Source organism: Phocoena phocoena, chromosome 10, assembly GCF_963924675.1.
Source record: "Phocoena phocoena chromosome 10, mPhoPho1.1, whole genome shotgun sequence".
Lineage (NCBI taxonomy): Eukaryota > Metazoa > Chordata > Mammalia > Artiodactyla > Phocoenidae > Phocoena > Phocoena phocoena.
Genome location: NC_089228.1, coordinates 83,265,748 through 83,290,596, shown reverse-complemented (window position 1 = coordinate 83,290,596; position 24,849 = coordinate 83,265,748). Strand labels below are relative to the sequence as shown.

Sequence of the window (24,849 nt, the reverse complement as noted above, 5' to 3'; positions counted from 1 at the left end):
AGGCATCATCCTCTGAATATGAGCTAAGTTCTTTCCTAAATTTTGCCCCGAACTTAACTGAAGACAATTTATTTTAAAAAGCGTTGAGAACGATATTCAATTTTCTATGATAAACCATAATGGAAAACAATATATATAAAACAATATGTATATATATATATACATTCTTATGTAATATATTTCTATATAGATATCTGAATCACTTTGCTGTACAGCAGTAATTAACAAAACATTGTAAATCAACTGTATTTCAATAAAAAATAAAATAAAAAGAGAACTAATGAATAAGGGGTGATGGGTGGTAAGTGTGAGAAGGGCTCAAGTACACTAACTAAAAAGCTGAACAAAAATTACTATAAATTTTTTATAGATATACATACATGTAGTAAAAGATTAAAATGCAGATTGGAAAGATACTAATGGACTTCAGGATGGTGGTTACTTTTATGGAGAGAGGAAGGGGAATGGGAAATGAGGGGTGATGCTTCAGCCATACTTCTAAATTATTTCCTTAGGGAAAAAAGAAGATCTGGGTAAAGGGTACATGACATCTATTATAATATTCTCTGTATTTATGCTTTACTATTTCATAATTACTTTTAAGTTCAATAAAATAAAATATATTTGCATAAACTTTCACATTATTGTATTAGAAAAATAACAAAAGTAAAAGTAAAGATTAGTGCACTTGCAAAGCCCCAAGTATTCACATATTTGCTTTACATGCAGTAGAGCCTCTTCCCTTAACAGATATTGCCAGAATTTCTATAGTTTCTAGAAAATAACAAAGAGCAGAGAAATAATCTTTGCCATTAAGTAGCTAAAATGTTAGTTGACAAAACAAAATGTATCTATGGGTAATGATACTGTAGCTTTACCTAGGCCACATGGAAATGGGCTTTCCCTGAAGCACAGTGACATAAGTAAAGGCAAGCCTTCCAACATTTTATGTCAAACATACCAGAAAGCTAATACAAGGGGAAAAAATAAAGGCAATGACTTGGAATAACAATCTAAAGTTTCCTCACTTTGTGAAACAACCATTCAGAATAACTTAGAATTTACCCTAAAAGAAAAGTTCGGGGGAAAAAAGTAGTAGGACCCTTTAAGGATTAAGCACAGGAAGTTCTATGTGAGCAAATTAGCTCTCCCCTGTATAACTTTTTTCTGTCTCTTCAGTTTATTTTCATTTTTAACTTTTATTGGTGAATAGCTTATTTAGAATACCAAAAGATATGAATATTGCATTTTTATGCACCTAGCACATTTGTTACTTTGTTCATTACTAGAAAGTTAATCCTTTTTTTGTCATTTGGTAGCAACTGTGAAATAGCTATTCCAACCCCCTTATCCAACCCTCCTCTCCTTTGATCACCTCACACTATATGAATTCAAAAAATGATCATCAGATTGCCTTCCCTGAATGTTTAAAATCTCCCAGATTTACAACATTTTCCTGAGGTCCTGTTGTCTAGAATGCACTCGGTGCTTTGTGACCACCTAGAGGGGTGGGATAGGGATGGCGAGAGGGAAGGGATATGGGGATATATGTATACGTATAGCTGATTCACTTTGTTATACAGCAGAAACGAACACAACAATGTAGGGCAATTATACTCCAATAAAGATGTTTAAAAAAAAACAAGCCTTCCATTATAAAGTCTTAGCCCCAAGTTATCAGTATCAACTCCCCTTTTTCATGAGGAAATTTTATTTCAGAAAATGTAGTGTCTTTCCTGCTTCAAGTCTAGGTCAGAGCCATCTCAAACCACTGATAGATATCCCCAAATTTAAATTTTGGGGTAGGGGGAAGCTTAGAGTATATTTGTTCTGTCCTGGAAGGCACTGAATTATTAAGTGATCTACTTTCTTCCCAGTGACCAGCTTTGCAAACACAGGGATCTTAGGAAGTAACAGTTTTCATTTCACAGTCCTTGAACAACTGTGGTAAGATAAAGAGAGAGAGAGGTGTTTCTATTTACTTAGCAGAATGGTATGTGAAATTAAGTTATATCCCATGGATCACCCCTGTCTGCCCTTGACTTGGCCAGTCTGGGGGCTGCTCCTGTATCTGTGACTACCTCAGTCACCAGTGGTGTTTCTAGATAAGCTTAGACTAACTGAGAAAGGGATGAGTCTGCAGGTATACCTCTCTTATGCCTCCTCCCACCTTTGTGGATATTTGAGATAATTTAAATAGAGAATTTCTAGACCAGTGGTTCTCAACCTTAGCTGCATATTCAAATCACCTAGGGGGATTTTTAAAACGCTAGTGTCCATTCCACACTCCAGACAAATTAAACTAGAATCTCTCAGAGTGGGATCCAGGCATCAGAAAATTTTAGAGCTCTCCAGGTGACTCCAACGTGCAGCCAAGTTGTAGAACCACCGCTTCAATTTTAAAGACATTTGTGGGCTCAGGGAAACTGTATTGATTTCATCTTTCCCTCCTATCACCCAGTACACACTTTACCTACCAGATAAAATAATTTAGTTAGGACACTGTTCTTGGATTGCACGTAAAACTTTTTTATTGGTTAAATTAAGGTGAGTCTTTTCATGTGGTTTGGAATAGAGAAATCTTAAAAACAATCTTTGATGAAGTTGATCATAGTCTGGTGACATGATGTGACAAAAAAATCAGGTGGTAAGTCATAATTACAACTCAAAACTGGTTCCTAGGTAGAACTGTTGGTATCTCACCACTGCTAGACTTGAGTGTGGGTAATACGGCATATTGAAAATGGGAGGAACAAGAAAGGATAAAGTCTGTGAACTATTTCCTCATGAACCGCTCAGCTGGTAGATGCTATGGCTACTATTTTAAGTTTGTTCAAAGTGTTCTAATATCTTTAGAGCTATACCAGAGTTAAACTATTGTAGGTCTGTAATAAATATTGGCAAGACCAATTGTTCAGTACATGACAGCACAGGACGATTTAGCTAATAGAATGCAAGCTTCAGCGCACCACACTTTCAAAGGCCCATTTTAAGACCCATACTTTAATTTTGTGGTTTTTCTTAGTCAAGAGGCACAAGCACTAGATCCACCCATGAATGACAGACCAAATCATTAAAGAGTCCAACATAAAGGATCGCAGCCATTATTATTTTTTTAACACTGGGCTCTTGTACCTCTAAGAATTTGGTACATTCCATCCCCTAAGGTTCAGGAGCCCTTAACTACAGCCAGGCAAGGGACGCCTGGAGCTGCTGGAGGCCTTGCTGAGAAATAAACGGAACAACAAAAAACTGTTTTCTAAATTTCCTTCCCTTGCTAATGTGACAAGGTGTCACAAATTGGAAGTTGAGACAAAAGCACCAAGATACAGGAGATGCTGCATTCCAAAGGGGAATAGCACTTCAACAAAACACACAAAGGAGCTAGCCAAAGAAAGTCCTTACCCACATGAGTGGTGTAAAAGGGCTAGGTTTAGAAAGAGAAGTGGATTTTTGGAGAGAATTAAAGTCAGTAACTTTAGAATCAGTGAGGCAAATTCAGAGATTACAAAAGAGATCAGTATAGAAGGAATCAAATCCACAGCGATGTGGACGCTGCGAGCTCTGGCAAAACGCACTGAGGGGGAAACATGTCTGCGTCGAAATGTTTCTACTTCACTCCTTTGTGCTCGATTTCTGAGAGAACTGTCACGTTTTAAGAAGCGAAATTTACCCAATACTTTCACAGCCTCCGGCCTGGGAAGAGTGTATTTTCTTTCTAGGGGAGCTTCCCGTGAAATCCATCTTTCTTATTGAGCCTCAGAGTATGAAACCTGAGACAGAAGCTCAGCCTTACCGTCCCATCTCCCGTTCGAAACCCCGCAGCAAAGTTAAGTGAAAATACTAATCCGTTCGCAAATCTTCCGTTTAGAGTTTACATGAATAACTGCCATTTTGTTTTTTCATGGAACAGGGACTAAAGTCACTCTTGATTTCACTTTGTGGAAGACCATCTCTAATCCCTGCTGAGGATGGAAAGGAATAAAATTTTTAAACGGAAAGGTTACTAGCATAACCCGAGCAAACTGTTAAGTACCTGGAGGCAAGATGGTTAATCTTCAGATTCTACAGGAATGGGCTGTGATCGTAAGGCAGAAGAGAATTGTTTCCGGAGCTAGGAAACAAAAGGTTGGAGATGCTGGGGATCGAACCCGGGACCTCATGCATGCTAAGCATGCGCTCTACCACTGAGCTACATCCCCATCGCGCTTGAAAGCTGTTTTCTAAACTACCTTCATGAAATAAAACACATTTACATTTTAAAACAAAATTATTTTGTTCTTTTCTAAACGATACAATTCTCACCTTCTATTTTATAGAACTCTGTTACCAAGGAATTCCTATTAACCTGTATCTTGCAGAAATTCAGTGACTGATGAGAATACACTGATCTCGGAAATCTGAGTAGGAATCTCACAGACCCTCCTTTTCTGAGTGCTTGTCTCGTTTGCCGAAAGATATGTGGAACAAAGGAAAATTCCTTACAGGAAGGATAAAAAAAATACTTTGCCAATGACTGTCTTTAATTATGAAACCTACCAACCCATTCCCCTCCCCAATTCTTCACCCTAGTCCCGGACTCCAGAAACCGCTATGTAACTATTAGAAAACAAGGAGCCAATGAAGGTATTTCTGTTAGAAAAATAAATTCCTTCCACTCTTAGCAACTGGGAGGGCTAAAGGGTAAAGATGTTGGATTGCTTCCTAAGGCCTCTGATCCTCATTTTATCCAAAGAATACAAATCAAATCCAAGGAATACGAATCCTCGGATCTTGTTCTGATTCTTTGGAAAGAAAAGCCAGGAAGAAAGAAACGTGTTACTTTTAAGATTGAGGCAAAACCTCTGCTTCCGGGTTGCTTTATTTTTTCTGCAGAGGGAGTGGTCCTTTGGAATTCAGATCACTCTCAAGGGTCTCAACAAATCAAGAAGGTTTTATCCCTGCCTAGTTCTGGGAAGTCCCCGGATATAGTAACCTGTGAGCAAACCTGGAAGAATGAATAAGAATGTCAAATAGAAAGGAAACGAAAACTGAGGATACAACATGCGTACAGGAGTGGAACTGTATGTAGTTCAGAACGGTGTGAGTTGGGAGGTGCAAGGTGGAGATGAAGGCAGAGAAATCAGCTTGACCAAGATGACACCTGCATTTCTCATCTTTTCACCTTGCTAAGAGAACCTAAATTTTATTCATGTAGTAGAGGTGGTGGTCCCAGACAGTTTACATAAAACATGAGTCATCTAAAATAATTATGGTTTTTCCATTTCTTTTTGCCAGGGACTCTTTTAATGGTAGATCCATGAACCTCTGGTGGATAAGTTACACTAGGCAATCAGCCTAAAATCTTCGGAATTTTTTCAGGATAAAAAGAAAAACATGTGAGGAGAGCCACACATCTTAATTTAACATTGCTATTTGATTTTCAAATAGTAGTCTGCAAGCTTGAGAGAAACATAAAAATTGTATATTTTTTGTAAATAATGATTATTCCTTTAAGAGAAATGTTAAAAAGGCTTGCTGTGAATATTAGTTATCTATTGCTGAATAATACTCCAAAATGTACACGGTTAAAAAAAATAATATTTATTATCTCAGATTCTGTGGGTCAGGAACTCCAGTGTGGCTTGGCTGGGTAATTCTGGCACTAGGTGTCTCTTGAAGTTGAACTCAGGGTGTCTACTGTGCATGCAGTGCTCTGAAGGTTGGACTGCATCTGGAGGATCTGCTTCTAAGATGGCTCATTCACATGTGGGTAGGAAGCCTCAGCTCCCCCTCATGTCTTGGTGACTGACTCAAGTGGGAGAAGACTGCACAAGGGTGTGATGACCAGGAGGTAAGGATCATAGGGGGTCTTCTTGAAGGTTAGCTAAGACACTGTGTTATCCTTAATTGTATATCAGTACTTATTACAATACCCAGTGTAAGTAAATATTTGAATCATTTTAAAAATGTAAATGAGTGGATGGATAGAGAGATGGATGTTTGCATAAATGAATAAACAGGAGAATATTTTCAGTGGCTACTTAGGAAATTTTAAAAGTGAGAAATCATGAAATTTGGCTTCAATCCTCTCAATTCCATTCAAAGAAATGGAAAATGTATAAAAATGTATAACTTATCAAAGCTAACATAAAAAGTTATAGAAAATCTGATTTAATATATTGCCATTTAAAAAACTGAATCGAGAATTGAAGCAAAATTTCCATAAAATTTGATTTCCAGTCTGAGATCAATTTACTGGCATGTTCTATGAAATCGTAAAGGAAGCATTAACCTCTGTGTTGTACAAAATATTCTGAAAAACTATAAATTATTTTAGGAGATTAGTATAATACTGATACCAAAACCCAGTGGAGAAAATACAAGAAGGAAAAATTATAGGACCATTTCACTATAAGTACAGAGACAAAAACGTATAAAAAACTAGCAAACAGACTTCCAGTTTCTGGTTCCATATATAAGGGGCTGGGAAGTCACCACTCCATTCTATCAAGAAGGAAAAAGCTGAGCAGACTGAAAAATCAACACATCTTCCTGAATCTATAAGAGAGGTGTGGACACAGGGCAAACGGCTGCCCCCAAGAATGGAGAGATAGACAGGTGAATAAAGGGAGTGATGACTTACCTGAGCAGTGACTCACAAGTGGAAACCACAGGAAGAACCAAAACCTGAACTGTAATTGATAAATTGCTTAAGGATCCATGTAAGCAAGTCTGATAGTTAAAAACTCCAGGGACCCTGAGTCATGGCCAGGGCAGGGCGGAGGTGGCATCCCCACACTTCTGTGAGTTTTACCCCTAGGAGTTTGACCAGATTCTCACATTAAATATGCAAATATTGGGGGGAAATTCCTTCATGCTTCCAGCAGAGTGGGGAGAAGAGGAACCAAGTTGAAATATGCCAGAGCACTCTGTTGTTCTTAACAAGGCCTGCCTACTAAAGAATCGATTTAACCAGACCCTAACTTGCTGGGGTTTTGTCAGAGCCTAATTGTCCTGAAGGAAGGGAAATACTCAGTTCCAGCTGGCTCTAGGCTTTCACATGAGAGAGGGAAAAACCCAGCTCCAGCATACTCTAGCTATGTTGTCCCACCTAAGTCGGGGCATTTGCGGGGGCGGGGGGTACAACTGAGAAACAGTTGTGAAGTTCACGACCCAGAGGTAAAAGATCATTAAAAGACTGAGACCTAATCATTGGACTAGAGAAAGCTTCTCCTCCCCCAACATCTCACCACTACATTACTAAAGTCCTATATATCCTTTTATCAAGTAAACCATGTCAGGCTATACAGAAAAAATTACACAACATATCAAATGGCAAAAAACAGTTTGAAAAGGCAGAGCCAGAAGAGAACCAGACATTGCAGGGATGTTGGAATTATTAGACCAGAAATTTAAAACAACTATGACTAATATGCTAAAGGATCTAATGAATAAAGTAGATAGTATGCAAGAACAGATAGGCAATGTAAGGAGAAAGATGAAAATCCTAAAATAAACAACGGAAAAAGAAATGTGAAAGATTAAAAACACAGTAATAGAAGGAAGAATGCCTTTGTTAGGTTTATTAGTAGAGTGGACATAAGTAAGGAAAGACTCTGAACTTGAGGCTATATCAATAGAAACCTCCAAAACTGAAAAACAAAGAAAACAAAGGCTAGGGAAAAAAAAAGAACAGAATACCCAAGGACTCTAGGACAAGCACAAAAAATATAACATATGTGTAATGGGAATACCAGAAGGAAAAGAAAGAGGGAAAGGAGCAGAATATTTGAAATAATAATGACTGAGAATTTCTCCAAACTAATGTCAGACAGCAAACCACAGATCTAGGAAGTTCAGAGAGTGCCAAGAAGGATAAATGAAAAAAGAAACAAACAGAAAACTATATATAAGCATATCATTTTCAAACTACAGAAGATCAAATAGAAAGAAATTACTCCTGAAAGAAGTCAGAGGAAAAACAAAACAAAACATCTAGCCTATAGAGGAACCAAGGTAAGAATTACATTTCACTTCTACTAAGAAACCATGAAAACAAGAATAGATTAGAGTGAAATATTTAAAGTGTTGAGAGAAAAAACCACAGCCTAGAATTCTGTACCCTGCAAAATTTTCAAAAGTGAGGGAGAAATAAAAACTTTCTCAAACAAAAACGGAGGGAATGTGTTCCCTGTAGACCAGTCTTGCAAGACATGTTAAATGAAGTTTTTTAGAGACAAGGAAAATAATATAGGTCAGAAATTCAAATCTTCATAAGGAAAGGAAGAATATCAAAGAAGGATATGGGAAGGTAAATAAAAACTTTTATTTTCCTTAGTTGATCTCACAGATAACGGTTTGTTCAAAATTATAATAGCAACAATGTATTTGATTATATGGTTATACAAATATTGTATATATACTTATGTATGCTTATATATAACTGAAATAAATGATAGCAATGATACAATAGCTAGGAGGGAGGAAAAGTAGGATTTTTTTTATTACAAGGGTATTTACACTACCTGTGAAGAAGTGTAGGGTTATTGGAAGGTGAACTTGGACTAATTGTAAATGTATACCACAAACTCTAGAGGGACCACTAAAAAAAGTTAAAGAATTATAACTGATAAGCTAAGAAAGGAGAAAAAAAAGGTTTTTGTGGTTCCTCAAAAAATTAAAAATAGAGCTACCATATGATGCAGCAATTTCACACCTGGGTATACATTATTAATATTGTGATTTATAATAAGAAATGTATATTTGGCCTTCAGACCTGCTGCTGGCACAGAGCTCCTAAAATCCTTAGAATTTCCTAAGTGAAGAGAGAGACAAAGGTGTTTTGTTATGTTAATGAGGTGAGCTTTGGCCTGCTTCTAGAGTTAGGGGCTGGTTGCTAGGAGAACAGTCATGCTATTAAGGGTGCCTTCCATTTCCACAGGCTATTCCTAACCTTTACTACATTTCCAGACCTCCTGTACTGGACTGTGACCAGTTTTTCTGCACAGAAACGTTGAGCAATGCCAAAGACACAGTGAGAAATAAAATGGTAACTAGGTTAGTAACTATGCATAAAGAAATTCCTCTATGGTCATAGGGTGTACCCTTGAATACTGATGTGCAACTACCACATCAATACTAAACACATGCTACCTTCTCCTCCCCTTAAAAAAAATTACTGAGATATTTTATTTTTACTGATTATTTTCCAGTGGATAGTGGGAATGGATAGGACCTCCTTTAATTGAGCTAAATAAATCTTTGATACGCAGCTGTATTCCCTTTTCCTGGGTGCATTCATAGGATGAATTTACTTGTGAATTGTCCCTCTGGCTTTGTACTACTCACTGCGTAATAAGACACCCCAAGGATGTTTCCAGGAAGCAGGGGAAATGGCGGTGTTTATTTAACAAAACGAAAGAGAAATAAGCACATAGATGGAAAATAGCTCGATTTAAAGGGAATGATAATGGGAGAAAAATGAGAAAGAGCTAGAATATTTTATTTAATAATGTAAGGCCAAAGGCTGAAGACGAGAACGAAGGCTGACAACGAAAACGAGAGGACCTACTGGAGATGCCGGGGATCGAACCCGGGGCCTCATACATGCGAAGCATGCGCTCTACCACTGAGCTACATCCCCTGCTGGAAGCCAGTTACTGGGCAGCATTCCTGTCCCTTTAAAATCTCAAAGCGTTGTGCACAATTTTGGGGTTTTTTGTTTCCAACTAGAGAGTAGCCGTCATTGAAGACGAATTACATCTAAAGCCTCTTTCGGATTATATCCAAGTAGCCCCCTTCCGAGACCCGTCGACAACATCCAACTCGTATTGTTACTGAGAACAGAGCCCAATTTTAGTAGCTTCAGCACAATTATTATTTTAGTCGTTTCAGCACAATTGTTTTTTCTCCCGTCAGTCAAATCAAACCCCCGGTGGAAAGAACTGAGGGATTTTTCAGGACCCTTTGAAAAATGGTCTACGAGCCAAAACAAAGGCTCATGGAAAATGCGGCCCAATTTTTTTGCAGCAGAGTAAGTTGAATGGTCAAATGAATCTTTGGAGCTGCGTCTTCCAACTTGATCCCGCTTGGAGGAAAAAAAAAAAAAAGAAAATTGTCCAGATAGATGAAATGTGAAAATCCTGCCTTCATATTTGTCCCCAGAGGCAACGGCTTGTCCCACAGAGGCCTTCGAGTCCACCTGACCACAGATAACCGGAGTGGTTATCTGTGAACTTTGGCTTCATGAAGAATCTTAGATTTAAAGAAGCCCGCATTCCTTTGTTTCCCCCTTTCCTTTATCCAGTGGCCAGCTTCTCGTTCCGCAGCCTACTTTACCCCGTGGAAGAACGAACGTGGACAAGACCTCCTAAACCAGCATCCGGGTCCGGAGCGCTTCTGCACCCGCAGCCCCGCTGCACTACTACAATCTACTGAAAAGGCTTTTCTGACCCCAGACCCAGCTGCAGTGATTTTTGTCTCTCACTTCAGAAGTCATACAGCAGAGAACAGAAGCTCTTCAAAAGTGAAAATGGCAACACCAAAGGCACGATTCATGATGATAAATTGGACTTCATTAAAATTAAAAATTACTGCTGCTCTGAGAAAGACACTGTTAAGACATGGGCTGGGAGAAAATATTTGCAAAACACGAATCTGATAAAGGGATGGTATCTAAAATATACAACGAACTCTTAAAACTCAACAAGAAAATGAAAAGCCGATTATAAATCAGGCAACGTATCTGAACAGATACCTCATTAAAGAAGAAACATAGATGGCAGATAACCATATAAAATGATGCTCCACATCGTACGTCATCAGGGAATTGTAAATTAAAGCAACAATGAGATACTACTACACACCTATTGGAATAGCCAAAATTCAGAACACTGACAATACCAAATGCTAGGGAGTTGTACGAACCCTACTCCATTAGTTTCCCTCAGATATTTACCTACCCACAGTTTTCTGCCCTCAAAAGCCTTTAAAACCCTTTTCATTTATCTCATCACTTCTCTACAAATTTATTTTTCTTTCCTAAGACACTATATAAGCTCAGGGCTAACTACCCCTTTGAGTCATTTATCATTGAATCCTCCCATGTGTATGCATGATGCATGCATTAATAAACTTTTGTTTCTCTGTTGTTAATCTGTTTTTTGTCGCTTTAATTTGCACAGTTCCAATCAACAAAGTTAAGACAGGTAGAGGAAAAGATGTTTTTTCCCCTCTTCTACACTACTTTATCATCCTAAATCCCAAATTGAGAATATTGAAGAGCCAACAGCCAACCAATGAGGGAAAATATACAATGTGCCTTTATTGTTTAAGCCACTGAGATTTTGTGGATGTTTTCTTTTACATCATGATCAAGCCTATGCTGAGTGACACGGGGAAATTATGCCTTTTGTTATATGAATAGCAATTCTATTTTCCCAGTCTGAATTTTTCATTGACTTTGCTTGTGTATTTTTACTTTGTTTTACAGGAGGTTTTGTTTTGTTCTGTTTTACTCTATTATTATTCAAATAATACATATTTATTGCAGAAAATTTGGAAAGTAAGAAAAGGATAAAACTACTAAACAAACTCTACCTATACTCTTACCACTCTTTCAGAAGCTCTCTTGAAATCAAATTTGTTAAAATTTTCCTTTAAATAATTTTGGATTTTTTTTTTTTTTTTTTTTTAATCTAGACGCGCAGGCTCAGCGGCCATGGCTCACGGGCCCAGCCACTCCGCGGCATGTGGGATCTTCCCGGACCGCGGCACGAATCCCTGTGCCTTACATCGGCAGGCGGACTCAACCACTGCGCCACCAGGTAAGCCCTAATTTTGGATTTTTGAATCACAATTGATTCAATAGCCTTCCCCACTCCAAAGTTATTAAAAATTTCACATGTGTTTTTGAAGTACTAGTAAGTTTTGTTTTCATAAATCTCAAACACCATTTAGAATTCATCCTGCTGTGAGTTGTGGGATATGGAGTCAATACTTTTTTTCCAGGTAACTACCCAGCTTTTGCCACACCAATGATTAAATAGTACATTTTTATCCATAACGGGGGATTATAACCCATTGTGCTCAGTAATTACCGTCAGAAATAAAGTATGGATACATAATATTTGAATTGTGCAATTTATCTAACAGACACACATAGAACTCCTGATGAGAACAGAGTTCCCTCATAATCAAAATAGCATTATACCAATTAGAAGACTCTAAAGCCCAACTAATATTCTTTGTTTTACTCTCCTCCCTCCTTTTTTTTCCCTGAAAGATATTGTAACTCTCTTTCTTTTCAAATGTGTATCTGAATTTCCTTTCAGATGAAAATTTTACCTTGTTTATGATAAAGTCCTTTGTTGAAAATATGTATATCTGAATCTCTTTTCAAATATATATTTTATCTTTTTACTGTGACACACTGTTTTCAAAGCATATACGTACTTGAATAGCTTTTTTAAAGTATATATCAACCTTTTGAAGTTGACTTTCTTGTGAACAGAAGGATCTCTCTCCCCAGTGGCTCCCAAAGTAATTTCTTGAAAACTGAGGGATTCAGAGTCTTGTGGAAATGTGACCACTGACTTAGAAATTTTAAGTATGGCTTTCTGTTTACAGGAAGTAATGGGGGGAATATCCACTGGCAGAAATATCCAATGGCATGTTTCCTCTCAAGTCTTAACACATGCATTTTTATGAGCGAATGATTTGGGTAGAAGACAATCTCTGTCACTCACAGGAAAACATATATTAGTCTTTAGGTATAGGAAAGATAAAGGATGGTAAAAGGATATTAAATATTAGCACTTTATCAGAAAGAATTCAGGTAACCTTACATAGTGGCAATTTACCAGTATTTGCACATAGCCGCTCCTGGACTGTAGTTCTCAATAAGTTCCCAAATAAAACTGAAACTCATAGCTCCCGCATTGTGCATTTTTATTTCAGTTGACACATGTCGACTGGAAAAAAAAAAAAACCACAATGTGAGAGTTGTGAGTTAAGTTTTATTTGGGGCAAAGTGAGGACTATAGCCCAGGAGACTGTCTCAGATAGCTCTGAGGAACGGCTCCGAAGACGTAGGGAGGAAGGTCAGTATTATAAAAGATTCTGGTGAAGGGGGTACGCGCAGTTAAGCACACATTTTGGCAGAGGCTTGCTGATGTCACTGTTAATGATTTTAGTGCTTTTCTAGATATGATAAGATGTAAAAATTTGGGCTCATAAAATCTCCTGAAAATATCTAACTATTTGAAGGCCTGTTGTGCCAGTTTTTCCCAGAGCACAGAGTGCCTCATTTCTGATCTCCACTGCAAACTCCTTTCAGGGTGTGTTGAAGGTCAGCGGCTGCAGTGGCTAGTGATTTAGTCCTTGTAGAGACAGATGGCAAGTGCCAATTTTTAGTTGGCATGCCTCACAAATATGAGTGAAATTTTGCATATAGATTTTGAGTTGAGTTACAAAACTGCTCTAATTTGCACATCTATATATTTTCTTCTGTTTATTCAAATGCATTAATCCTTAGAACTCTGCTATCCAATATGGTAGCCACTAGCACATGCGATTCTTGAGTACTTGAAATATGACCAATCCAACTTGAGATGTACTGTAACTGTAAAGTACACAGCAGATTTCAAAGACTTAGTAAGAAAAAAAAAGAATGTAAATTATCTAGGTAATATGCCTTTATATGGATTATTTATTGAGATGATAATATTTTAGATATACTGAATTAAATAAAATGTTATTAACTTCACTTGTTTCTTTTTACTTTTTTCAATGTGACTAGAAAATTTTAAATTATATATGTGGTTGGCATTTGTGCCTCATATTATATTGGGCAGTGCTTCCCAATTTACCGTGCTTTTGCTTATATCAGGAATGTACAAGACCCCACTTGGAATCCAGTTTGCTTCTGTCATAATGTAATGATTTACCAGGGACAATGGACATGATCCTAATTGTGCTTTACCCCAAGACGCAGAGGCAAATTAAAGCCAGCCCCATTTCCCCACCCCACACATTTCTCTCCCTCATTGAGACCTGTCACTTTTCTGTTTCCTATTCCTTATTCTGGCAGTCAGATGAATCTATTGGACAAACTGAGAGACAAGTTCTTCCCGACAAATGGGGTCCTTCCAAGTTCAAAATCTACTTCATGGGATTTCTGTGAACATGAACAAAACTCTCATATGGTCAGAAGCGGGCAAAAAGGAGATGAGATACCAATCACCTCACCTAGATTTCTAAGCATTTCCCGGGATTTCTAAGGAAGTTCAAGGAACAATATACTAGAGTCCAAGATTAGTCTAGCTTAATACATCTTTTTTCCGGGAATACCGTTAATGAGTTCCCAATCTTCAAATCACAATATGCCCTTTTACATTCTCCCTCTACATACTGTCTCTCTTTTCCATAATAATAAAACCCCTCCCAATCACAGATTGCTGCAGAGTTGCCATCTTAGGGATCACTGTGGTTGCCAAATATCTCCACAAGACTCCATCTTAAATTTTCTTAAACAGGCATCTTAATCATGTTTAAACCCAAGCTACTACTCGTTCCAAGCTCGATCTAACACCCACAAAGCAAAAACACAACAGACTGCCAAGAGGTATAAGGGGATTCATTCTTCTTCGCACACATTCCACGGTCGAAACCCCCACCCCAACCGCCTTCTCCTGTTTACTTGGGCGAAGGTATGAAACATTTAGGATTACTCTGCTTTCCTCTGGCAGTTCACAGCCCAGAACAGGGACTTTTTTTTTTTTTTTTTAGATGTTAGGAAAGAAAAGCACAATTTCCGCCCGAACAGGGACTTGAACCCTGGACCCTCAGATTAAAAGTCTGATGCTCTACCGACTGAGCTACCCGGGCCCACGAGACACAAGTTTCTCTTATGGCCTAGTAAAGGTAAGTTCGTTAGGTTGGTTTCAATTTTGAGTTCTCAAAGCGTTAAAAAAAAAAAAGTCGCCGGCACAAGTACCTCACATACTCAAGCCAAAAGCAGCCGGCGGATCTCACTTCTACACTAACTAGCTGCCACCACAACAGGCAACACGTTTGAAACAATTTGACTTCCCTCAAAAATCCAGCGCTCTGAGGAGCTACCTCAGCTATTGAAAGAGCCCCACGATGCTCTCAAAAGCCAACAGTTTGGGTAAAAATGAGGGGGATCTTCTTGTGGGACAAAAGTTTGCTGCTCACTTCCCTAAAATCACGGAAAGCCAACATTTTCTTGTACCTATAGGATGCAAAGAAGAGAGGTGGAGCTTGGACATGTCCTTCCTACCCATCTACCCAAATCCTATTCATGTTGAGAGATTCATATTCAAGCCCTCTTCGCCCTACTTCGCTAACTCCAACCTCGCCTCCTCCCTCTTCCCATTCACGCACTGCTTCGCCTTTCCGCTCTGGTCCACTCTGCCAGCTCCTGCGTGGGATCTTCCCAATAACTCAGTCCACTCCATCCAGGTTCCGGGTTTTTGACACTCCAGTCAGGGTTTCCCAGACCTGCCAGATTTTGAGTCTGCGGAGCTTTCTAATAGTATAAATTACTGCCCGGCCTCTTCTAAATATGCTTTCGGACTTCATCCAAAATTCATATCTGGGTTACCTGTCGGACAAAATAGGCGGAAAGTGGTTTTGCGCCTGAGTGCCTGAGGTGTGAGCTGCTCTCTAGGCATACAAAGTGCCAGTTCCTTTCCCAGCCCACACATTTCCCTGCTCTCTCACATTCCGGAGAGAATTCCGTCCGAAAGAGGTTGTGTATTCTGTTTCCTCCTTCCTCTTCCCTCCTTCTGTCTTTCAAAACAGAACCTCAGTGAGGAAAGCAGTTGCCGGGTCCCGGCCGAGTTGCTGCCCTAGGTTTGCTACACACTCTCTGTCGCTCTGCATTTCTTGGTAGGTTTTGTAAATTCTTCCCGCTCTGTCATCTCTTTCCTTCCGGAAGGACCTAAATCCCCCTCTATCCGCCCCGTCCCTACCACCCTTCCGCAATACTTAACGCTGAGGATTTCCCTACTGGCGCAGTGGTTAAGAATTCACCTACCTAAAGCTAGGGACTAAGGGTTTGAGCCCTGGTCCAGGAAGATCCCCCATGCCGCGGAACAACTAAACTCGAGTGCCACAATTAGCCTGTGCTCTAAAGCCCGCGAGCCACAACTATGGAGCCCACGTGCTACAAATACTGAAGCCAGAAATACTTGACTTTTCTTCTTTGTATTCTTCTGCATTACCTCTGTGGTCTTTTAGGCAGCTTTGGAGGCAGAGGAGGATGAAGTTGGGGGAAAGGAAGAATTTGAAGACAAGAAAAATGCCCCATTCCTGGGACTTTCCTTGGTGATGGAATGGAAATGCCTTCCTGAGAGCTAGCTGTGGAGCAGACTTTGAAGCAAGCTGAGAGAAGTAGGGAAGATACCCGAAGCAGAAACAAAGAGCCGCAAGGCCCGAAATCAATCTAAAGCCAGCCATTCTTTTGTTTTCCTGCAATGCATACCAATGACTCCTAATTCTCCAATTCCAATGGGTCTTTTTCAGTTCGTGTGCTACTCTCATCTCAGGCGCCTTCTCTTCCATAGCCACGTGAAAATCCAGGTCTCTAGATGCAAGCTATCTGCTGAATTATAGACTCAGGTATGACCTTGCTTACGAGACATCTTCATCATCATGAAGTTGCTTCCTACACATTTCAAATTCATCTCATGTTCAAACAGTGCCAGAACCAGTGATTGTCTGTGGCAGACACTTACCCCTTTTCCTTTAGTAGCTGAAGGTTTTGTCTTCTCTTTCCATCTGGACCTAAATTTCCAGAGGTAACTTTCTGAGTTCCCTTCTTTGTACTCACTCCCCTGAATTTTTTGCTAGGTCTCTGGCAGTCAGGAGCAGCGGAGGTACAGTCCCCTGCTGTGATGATGTGGGAAACCGGTGGTACCATGGAGATGACCAGAGAAGGAGTAACAAATCCCAAGGTCAAAGCTGAAGCCATTTGAGGCACACTGACCATCAGGGAGCCAAAGGTGAACCTTAGAGGTCCTAGGTATTAGTTATTTTCTTTCCCTGGGAAAAGTGCCCAGAATATGGATTCCCTTGGGGGCTACAGTGTCTACAGTCCCAGTGCTCTTCAGAGACTTTCTGTCTTTCATGATTCTGCCCACTGCCTTCATTTATCTGAGACTGTATGGAGGCTCCATGTTTAATCCAGTGAGTATGAAGAGGAAGAGAGAGAATATGCATCAGGGTTCCTGGCACAGAAAACACCAAGGGCAAGCTTTTGTTCTCTGCCAGGAGCTGCTAGGAGCCACTGGAAGGAAAATAAAGAGGACAACAGATAGCTCACTCAAAAAGGAATTTAAAAGCAGTCTCTACTTGGCATCTGCCCTAAAATAGACACTGCTTTGTAAAAGCATTTCTCAACTGGGAGGGTCCAAAAACGATGCCCTTGGATGTCTGTGCTTTAGGAGTTTATAGCAGCTGCTGGGTAAACTGGGCATCCTAAGGTCCAGTGTCTGTGGAGTCCTGTCTTCTCATCTTCCACTGTGAGTTGCTAATCCTACCCTCTCAGCCCTCCTAGCCTTTGAGAGGCTAACTGGAAATCTTTTTTGTTTGTACACATGAACCAGCTTCCCTCCCTCTGCAAAATTCAGCTTTTACATTATTCTACTTTTTTGATATACAAACTAGCAACCAAAAAAAAAAAACTGAAAATGGAACTGATTTTGATATATTCACCTAATGTACAATTATGTATAGCAACAAAGTTGTTGTATAATTTTAATTAGCTCTTTGTTTATACCAATAGTGTTTATTTTAGGAAACACAAGAAAATTATGCATCCGTCTGTTTTTATCCCTCCCTCTTCATCTCCCCAACCCTGCACACACTACCGCTTTGGTTGCATCTCAGAAATCTTTGGTGTGATGTTAAATCATGTATTCCATTTTATGACTTTATTTAAAATTCTAAAAACAAGAAACTGGAATTCCGTGGGCAAATGTAGGAAATGTAGAAGGGAAGACATTTTAATTCATTACTCGCCAATATCCTTGCAGCTTTATTTCAGCCAGGAGTGTGTGTATGGGGTTGGGTGTTTTCTACTACCTGGTCTGTTAAAATCTCCAATGAGACCCAATTTATCATCTGCCAAAATCCAGCTTCTAACAAAAAATTTTAATGCCTTAAGCCTAATTTCCACCCAAATCAAACTATTCCTGCCAGCTAATAGCTTCCAACCCTGAAGCTTCCAATTATGTTCCCAATGTTCACGTTGACAGTCTCATCATTCCTTAGCACTGCTGTTTGGGTTGTTCAATGTTCTCTCAGTCACTCACTCAGAAAGATTTGGGACCCACTTCCCCCACCTCAACTGCTTGAGTCCAGTAATGGATGGAGGGGTGGAGGGAAAGGAGGTGGGGATGAGAAGGGGGAGGCAGGGGAGGCAGGTGAAAGATTTTCTCTTGTCTGTTAGATGATGCAGATCTGACTGCTCATACAACTAAACGAACTAAAAGAATAGGGCCGTTTCTATTCCCCTTTATTCTGTCCTTTTTCTGTTCTGTCTTTATTTGCATATGCCAGTTGTGGTGGGAGGCTTCTTGCTTTGGAAGTGAAATGTCTGATGGGAATGTCTTTCTTTTCCTTTCTTCCCTTCTTCCCTCCCGCCCTCCCTCCCTCCCTCCCTCCCTCCCTCCCTTCCTTCCTTCCTCTCTTCCTCTCTCTCTCCTTCTTCTTGTCTTTATTTTGCTGTTGCCCCGCCCTGGGAGGTGATAAGCCAGAGGCAGCAAAAATGGGAAAACTATAAAAGCAATCCACTGCCCTTCTTTTCGCAGAGGATATGAGAAAAGGGGTTGATAAATTTAAGTGGAGGTGCCAGGGATTGAACCAGGGACCGCGTACATGCAAAGCACACGCTCTACCACTGAGCTACACCCCCATACCTCTACCTCTTTCTAGCTATTTCATAAAATATTATTTCTCCGTCTTTTTTTTTTTTTTGTAAGCTAAGAGTTCTCTGGAGAAAGTCTATCAGGTTAAATTACACTATTTCTGAAATTACTGAACTGGATACAGTCTAGTGGCTTCTCCCTGGCCTGCAGTTATTTAATTAACCCAGGAACAGTTGAAAGAATAATGCTTTCTAAGAGATAATTGACTGAGAATGTCTTACTTTTTTCTTTTTCTCTCTTTCTGTTCTTTTTCCTTCATGCTCCTAAATAATACTACCAATGGAATTGATTGCTCAAGCTTGATGTTGTGAATCTGCCATGTTTGTCGTTTTGGGTTCAGGAAATCCTGAATGAGCCAGATCTTTCTTTTTTGTTTCCTTCAATTAAATGTTCCTTGGGAAAACAGACATCACCAATGATGATGAGGCCCTTAGAGTGGAAAGGGATCAGGAGCAAATGGGTATGAAGTTAACTGTGCTATGAGCAAGAAAAAGTGAGTTAGGGAATATAAAGAGGAAAGTGGGAAACGTTTGTGCCAACATAGTTTAAGAGAGTAAAAGAAAAGGGCGGGAACAAAGGTGCTAGAAACCAAACCCAGTACTTCATTTTGTGCACTCTACTCTCATATAATCCAAGAAATTCGGAAATACCTGTCCCCACTGATTTCCATTATTTGCTACTGGTTCTCCAAGAATAAGTCTAGAAATGAAAAGCAAGGATTTATAAATTTTAGAAGGTCTTGTAATTGCTTTCACTCCCAAGTTCATGATCAGAGGACTTGACTCATTTTAATAGTGTGTAGATCTAATGGGGTGCTGTCCAATTGCTTGGTGTATAGAATGTGGAGAGGGCAGCATACTAGAACGGGAGAGACAACACTTTATTCAACTTAGGCTTTCAGCTGGCACGCTTACACATAAAGGTAGGTTAACAAGAGAAAAACAGAGCTTGTTAATGTGTGCAACAGGCATCACACAGAAGAAACCTAAACAAAAAGTAACTCAAAGTGGCGGCTTAGCACCGCGGCTAATGAAGTATATTCAACAAAGAACAGTAAATTTGTAGACAAATGACAGGATCGAGGAATGCAATTTTCATCTTCCAAGGGCAGAAAACTGTGGGAAATTAAATATATGGGAAGAAACTAGTGGAGTAAGATTTGTTTGCAGATTCCTCTGGTGCATCTCTGGGCTGATAAGAGTTTGTCTCCAGTAAAAGGAGAATTTATATCCTGCCTTTGGGTGGATATGGGAGGGTAGAGAGAGCTTTCCTGTGTGTGTGTGTGTTTTGTTGTTTTTTTTTTTTTTTTTTTTTGCATCTTAATTAACTTCAGTTCAAAATAATTTTCATGTCAAAGAGGCATATTTTGCGTGACATAATCTGGTTTCATACATAGTCATGTGCAGAGGGAGCATGTTACAGTGTGATATATTAGAGCTAATTTGTCACTTCAACTCAAAAGTGCATGAAGATCTGAGAAATTATGAGTATATCTTTCTATATATTATCATATTTAAATCCTTTTAAGTTGCTTTTTAAATTTACAGTTTGATGTCATTAGTTTAAAAGGCCATTTAAAATTACATTATTTCTACTTAAACTAATTTACTGAATGCTAAACTAGATGTATTTCACTTTATTTTATTTTTCGGCGGCGCCGCGCGGCTTGCAGGATCTTAATTCCCCAACCAGGGATTTAACCCACGCCCTCAGCAGTGAAAGCGCGGAGTCCTAACCACGGGACCGCCAGGGAATTCCCATATTTCACTTTTTTCCCACCCCCCCTGCAAAATAAGGAGGTAACTCAATATGAAGAGGATAGTAGTGATTCCAAAAACCGAAGGCCAGTTTTAGGCAGAAATACGAACACTCACAAGGAGCTGGTCTCATCACGCAGAATGAGAAACACTCGCCTGCGATTGGAGGTGCCGGGGATTGAACCCGGGGCCTCGAGCATGCTAAGCACGCGCTGAGCTACACCCCCTTACTCTTTTTGCTCGTGGAATAAAATTTAATGGCAATATCTATCTGCCTTGTGTTTCCAGAACCTGAAATTGTTAGTACAAAAATCCCTTATGTACGATTCCGTTGTTTCTGAAATTCCTTTATTGCATTCTCTTTCCAGGCTACATGAAGAGAAAGGCATCTTCATGCTAGGCAGAAAGGTACATTCCTAGGATCTATTCACACTTGTCAACCTACAAAAGGTGAATAGAAGAAGGAAAAGAAGAGCCTAGAATCAGTGACACTCAAGGAACAACTGGGAGAACTAGCCCCACAACTTAATTTCTTCAGACAGATCCCCATTGTAAGAATTTGCTGTCACCTAGAATATCATTCTGTGTCAGAACGTAAGAAAGTGCTTAAAGACGATAGTAAGCTCAACAGATTACAGTGTCTTCGAGACAATCTTGGAAACACTGAGCATTAAAATGAATAAGAAACAATAAAGGAATACAAAGTAATGAATGAAATAAGACTGCTAGACCAGAGAGTTGACTGAAATACTAGGTCTGAGTGAGGAGATAGCCAGCGTCAAAGGATCCTCAACTTTGCTCTGAGGATGGTAAGAATGACTCTGTCGTCTGTTACACAACATGGAGACTTCAAAAGTTCAGTCTGAATTGAGAGGCCAGTGGCTCAAACAGATTACTCAGACACTTGTTGAATTAAAGTTCTAAAATCACATGTACTTTGGCTAGAGTAAGATTCCATAAGTTCATTGAGGGTTCATTCATAGAAAAATCTAGAGCCATTTTGTGACCTTCAGTGATGCCTAAAGGATTAGTGGGCTAGAAGACATAAGAAACCCCCAAACCCTTGAAATAAGGCAATTATAGCTTTCTCTCTAGATTTTTGTCGTGGCTCCATTACTTGAATAGGCAGGAAGCTCTGGGAGCAGCAATTTTTTCCCAGCACACACCAGGCACTTATCGCTAGCTTATCACCTTCTAGAATACGGTGGAGGAAAAGCTAAGGAAACAAAAATGTGACTCATGTTTTTAGTAGGATGATGTTTCCTTTAACTGAAATTATCTGTAAGTCCCATGTTCTTCACTATAGAAAATGTACATTGCTTCCCCGACCCTCACCAAACTTGAGGAATTGGGAATGGGTCTTTCCACTTTTTATTTTTCTTATTTATGCCCTTTAATTTATTGATTGCAAACTTTTCCCAAATCTAAGAGCCAGTGCACTTGAACTGAATGAAGAAGCCTCTTCCCAGTGAGTGATAGATGATGAGCATCACTTACTGCCAGGTGGTGGAGAGTTTGAGTTTTGAGGCATTGAAACATGTTGGATTTCCCAAGGGAAACTTGAAATCCTGCTCACAGAACTCTAGGTTGAGTTCTGACTGTGGTCAATATGACACATTTATTTTTTCAAACTTTCTAAATAAAAAACAGTGCTTGTTTAATGTAGCTGGAGGTAACAAGTGGATAATAGTAATAACAATGGGTTACATTAAATGATTATATCACCTCCTTGATAAACAGACTCCCTAAGAGGTGAAGTAATTAGTTGGCCACTAGTTCACAGCCAACATGTAACAGGGCAAGTTTCAAAGCCAAGCAGATTTCCTAGAACACCTGCTCCAGATCCTTCTTTACAGTCAGGAATCCTGAAGTCAAAAGACAGATAGAATGACTTTTGGATTCATTTCCGTTTGAAAATGTCATTATCACTCACAGGGAAAGGGATGTCCCTACATAATTTCTTAATGTTGAGCAGCTCTCAATGCTGTGGGGAAATGAGAAAGAAGGGAATGAATTCATAAATATGTACCACGAAATAAAACACCTTAAATGCAGCAATATGGCCTGCAAACCCTACTATGACATTTTGTAGGGGACGCTACAGCTCTGGTTCTGGACGCCTCAAGGAACGGAGGACACAAAGACAGGAGAGAGGAAAACAAAGTATTTCTGAGAGTGAGGCATTATAGCATCTCTTTCAAATGGAATTTTCTCTGCAATAAAGAGAATGCCAAGGAGTTTGCGACTAGGACAATATCTACCAAATAAATCAGTTGAATACATGTCCGCTAGCTAGACCTGTAGATTCGGGTAGCTCACTAGGTAAATTTCAGAATTTTTAATCTGGGGAGACAAAGTTTGAATCCCTAGGGGTTCAGGTTCCGTGTGTTTACATTTATTCTCCAGTTATTTCTAATCGGCAAAAGGCTACTGAAGTCTTGCCTGCTTGATGTTCTGAATATTTACAATGGACTCTTCTACCCCAGTGGCTGGTAAACTATTGCGTTCGAGCTAAGAATGGTTTTGGAAAGTTTCATGGATGTGCATGTCATCCTTGCGCAGAGGTCATGGGAATTTTCTCTGTATCTTTCCAGTTTTAGTATAAGTGTTGCCGAAAGGAGTACCGTTTTTTATTTTTAAAGGTGAAAAAGGAAACAAAAAAAAGTATTGGGTGACACGTGAAGTTTATATGAAATTTACATTTCGGTGTCCATATATAAAGTTTTGTTCGAATACAGCCAATTCATTTACACGTCGTCTATGGCTACCTTAGGGCTATCACGGAGAGTAATGGCACCCTTGACCCTTCCCACTGCTGCTGTGCGCACTACGCATTGCAGCGACTCAGTGATCTTTCCTCAAGTTTTTCAGTGTCCTGTGCATCTCTGAACCATAACATTTTATTGTTATTACTTCTATTAGTAGTGCTTGCACATCGTGTGAAAACAAAACAAAACAAAAAGTGTGAACTGTGGCGCAACATTGTTTTTATTGTGCAATTAGGCTTTAGCATGCTAAAGGAACTCAACATTCGTGGGCATCATCCGAGTGAATAGGTACCGGTCCACGCCCTGTTAGGTACCAGGCCGCACAGCAGGAGGTGAGAGGCGGGCGAGCGAGCGAAGCTTCATCTGCCGCTGCCCGTCGCTCCCCACCGCTCTCCGTCGCTCCCCACCGCTCTCTATCGCTCGCATTACCGCCTGAACCATCCACACCCGTCCGTGGAAAAATTGTCTTCCACGAAACCGGTCCCTGGTGCCAGAAATGTTGGGGGCTGCTGCATTACGACATTCCTTATTAATGCGCAGAAAGGAAATTCACCCCTGGGATCAACTAAAACCCTTAGTGTGCCGAAACCCGGGATCGAACCAAGGACCTTTAAATCTTCAGTCTAACGCTCTCCCAACTGAGCTATTTCGGCTACCTGAAAACCCCTGTTCCTGACATTTCTTTTTTAATATTCAGATTGTTTTCAACTTCTGTTTTAGACGTTTTCAGATTTCTTAAGCATGGCTGCCTAATTGTCCAATATACTTTCCTATCTGGAAAGACCTGGAATCTATTAACTTCCACGTATGCCAGTTGCATCCAATTCCTGGCAGTATTGGATGAACACGTAAAGGTGGGAGAATTTGAAAACAGGTAATAATGAGGGATTCAATAGAAAGCCTTTCCGCTCCTCTACATCCTGTCAGTTGACCCAGATACAGCTCAGAATCTAAAGGAAACTAAAGAAAATATTATTTGGGGGGGGTCCCTTATTTTTCTCTTCTTTTCATTCTTTCATCTCTCACAACCTCCAAAAATGCTGAGAAATGGAGTCCAATGATGCTGTGAATTTGCTAAAAGAATACCGTATACATAAATATTACCAGACTAAACTCTTGAGACAATATTCCCGACTGACAGGGAAGCAACTTTCACAAAATTTAGAAAATTTGAAACAGCATATCTCATCATAACAGAATTTCTTCACAAAAATTCCTTCAAAAATGAAAATGAGACTACAACCAAATCAGCTTTTGATTGGCTCCTTCATTAGCCAGGCAAGGAAATCATTTAGCATTGTGATGTAATAAGCAGTGCACAGCACCATTTCATATTCAAGTATAAATAGAATATATGAGCAGGGCCTACATACATGAGTAATTTGCATG

The 24,849-nt window shown here is 39.6% G+C and overlaps 6 non-coding genes across 6 annotated transcripts; all 6 read right to left on the bottom strand.

Moving 5' to 3' along the window:
* Nucleotides 1-4,130: 4,130 nt before the first annotated feature.
* TRNAA-AGC (transfer RNA alanine (anticodon AGC)) lies at nucleotides 4,131-4,202 on the bottom strand. The gene has a single exon. It is a non-coding gene; the product is annotated as a tRNA-Ala (tRNA).
* Nucleotides 4,203-9,553: 5,351 nt separating this feature from the next.
* On the bottom strand, nucleotides 9,554-9,625 carry TRNAA-CGC (transfer RNA alanine (anticodon CGC)). Its single transcript has one exon. It is a non-coding gene; the product is annotated as a tRNA-Ala (tRNA).
* Nucleotides 9,626-14,795: 5,170 nt separating this feature from the next.
* Nucleotides 14,796-14,868, bottom strand: TRNAK-UUU (transfer RNA lysine (anticodon UUU)). The gene has a single exon. It is a non-coding gene; the product is annotated as a tRNA-Lys (tRNA).
* A 3,982-nt stretch (nucleotides 14,869-18,850) lies between these two features.
* TRNAA-UGC (transfer RNA alanine (anticodon UGC)) lies at nucleotides 18,851-18,922 on the bottom strand. Its single transcript has one exon. It is a non-coding gene; the product is annotated as a tRNA-Ala (tRNA).
* Nucleotides 18,923-23,209: 4,287 nt separating this feature from the next.
* Nucleotides 23,210-23,316, bottom strand: LOC136130073 (U6 spliceosomal RNA). Its single transcript, XR_010656278.1, has one exon. It is a non-coding gene; the product is annotated as a U6 spliceosomal RNA (small nuclear RNA).
* Nucleotides 23,317-24,040: 724 nt separating this feature from the next.
* On the bottom strand, nucleotides 24,041-24,113 carry TRNAF-GAA (transfer RNA phenylalanine (anticodon GAA)). Its single transcript has one exon. It is a non-coding gene; the product is annotated as a tRNA-Phe (tRNA).
* Nucleotides 24,114-24,849: the final 736 nt, after the last annotated feature.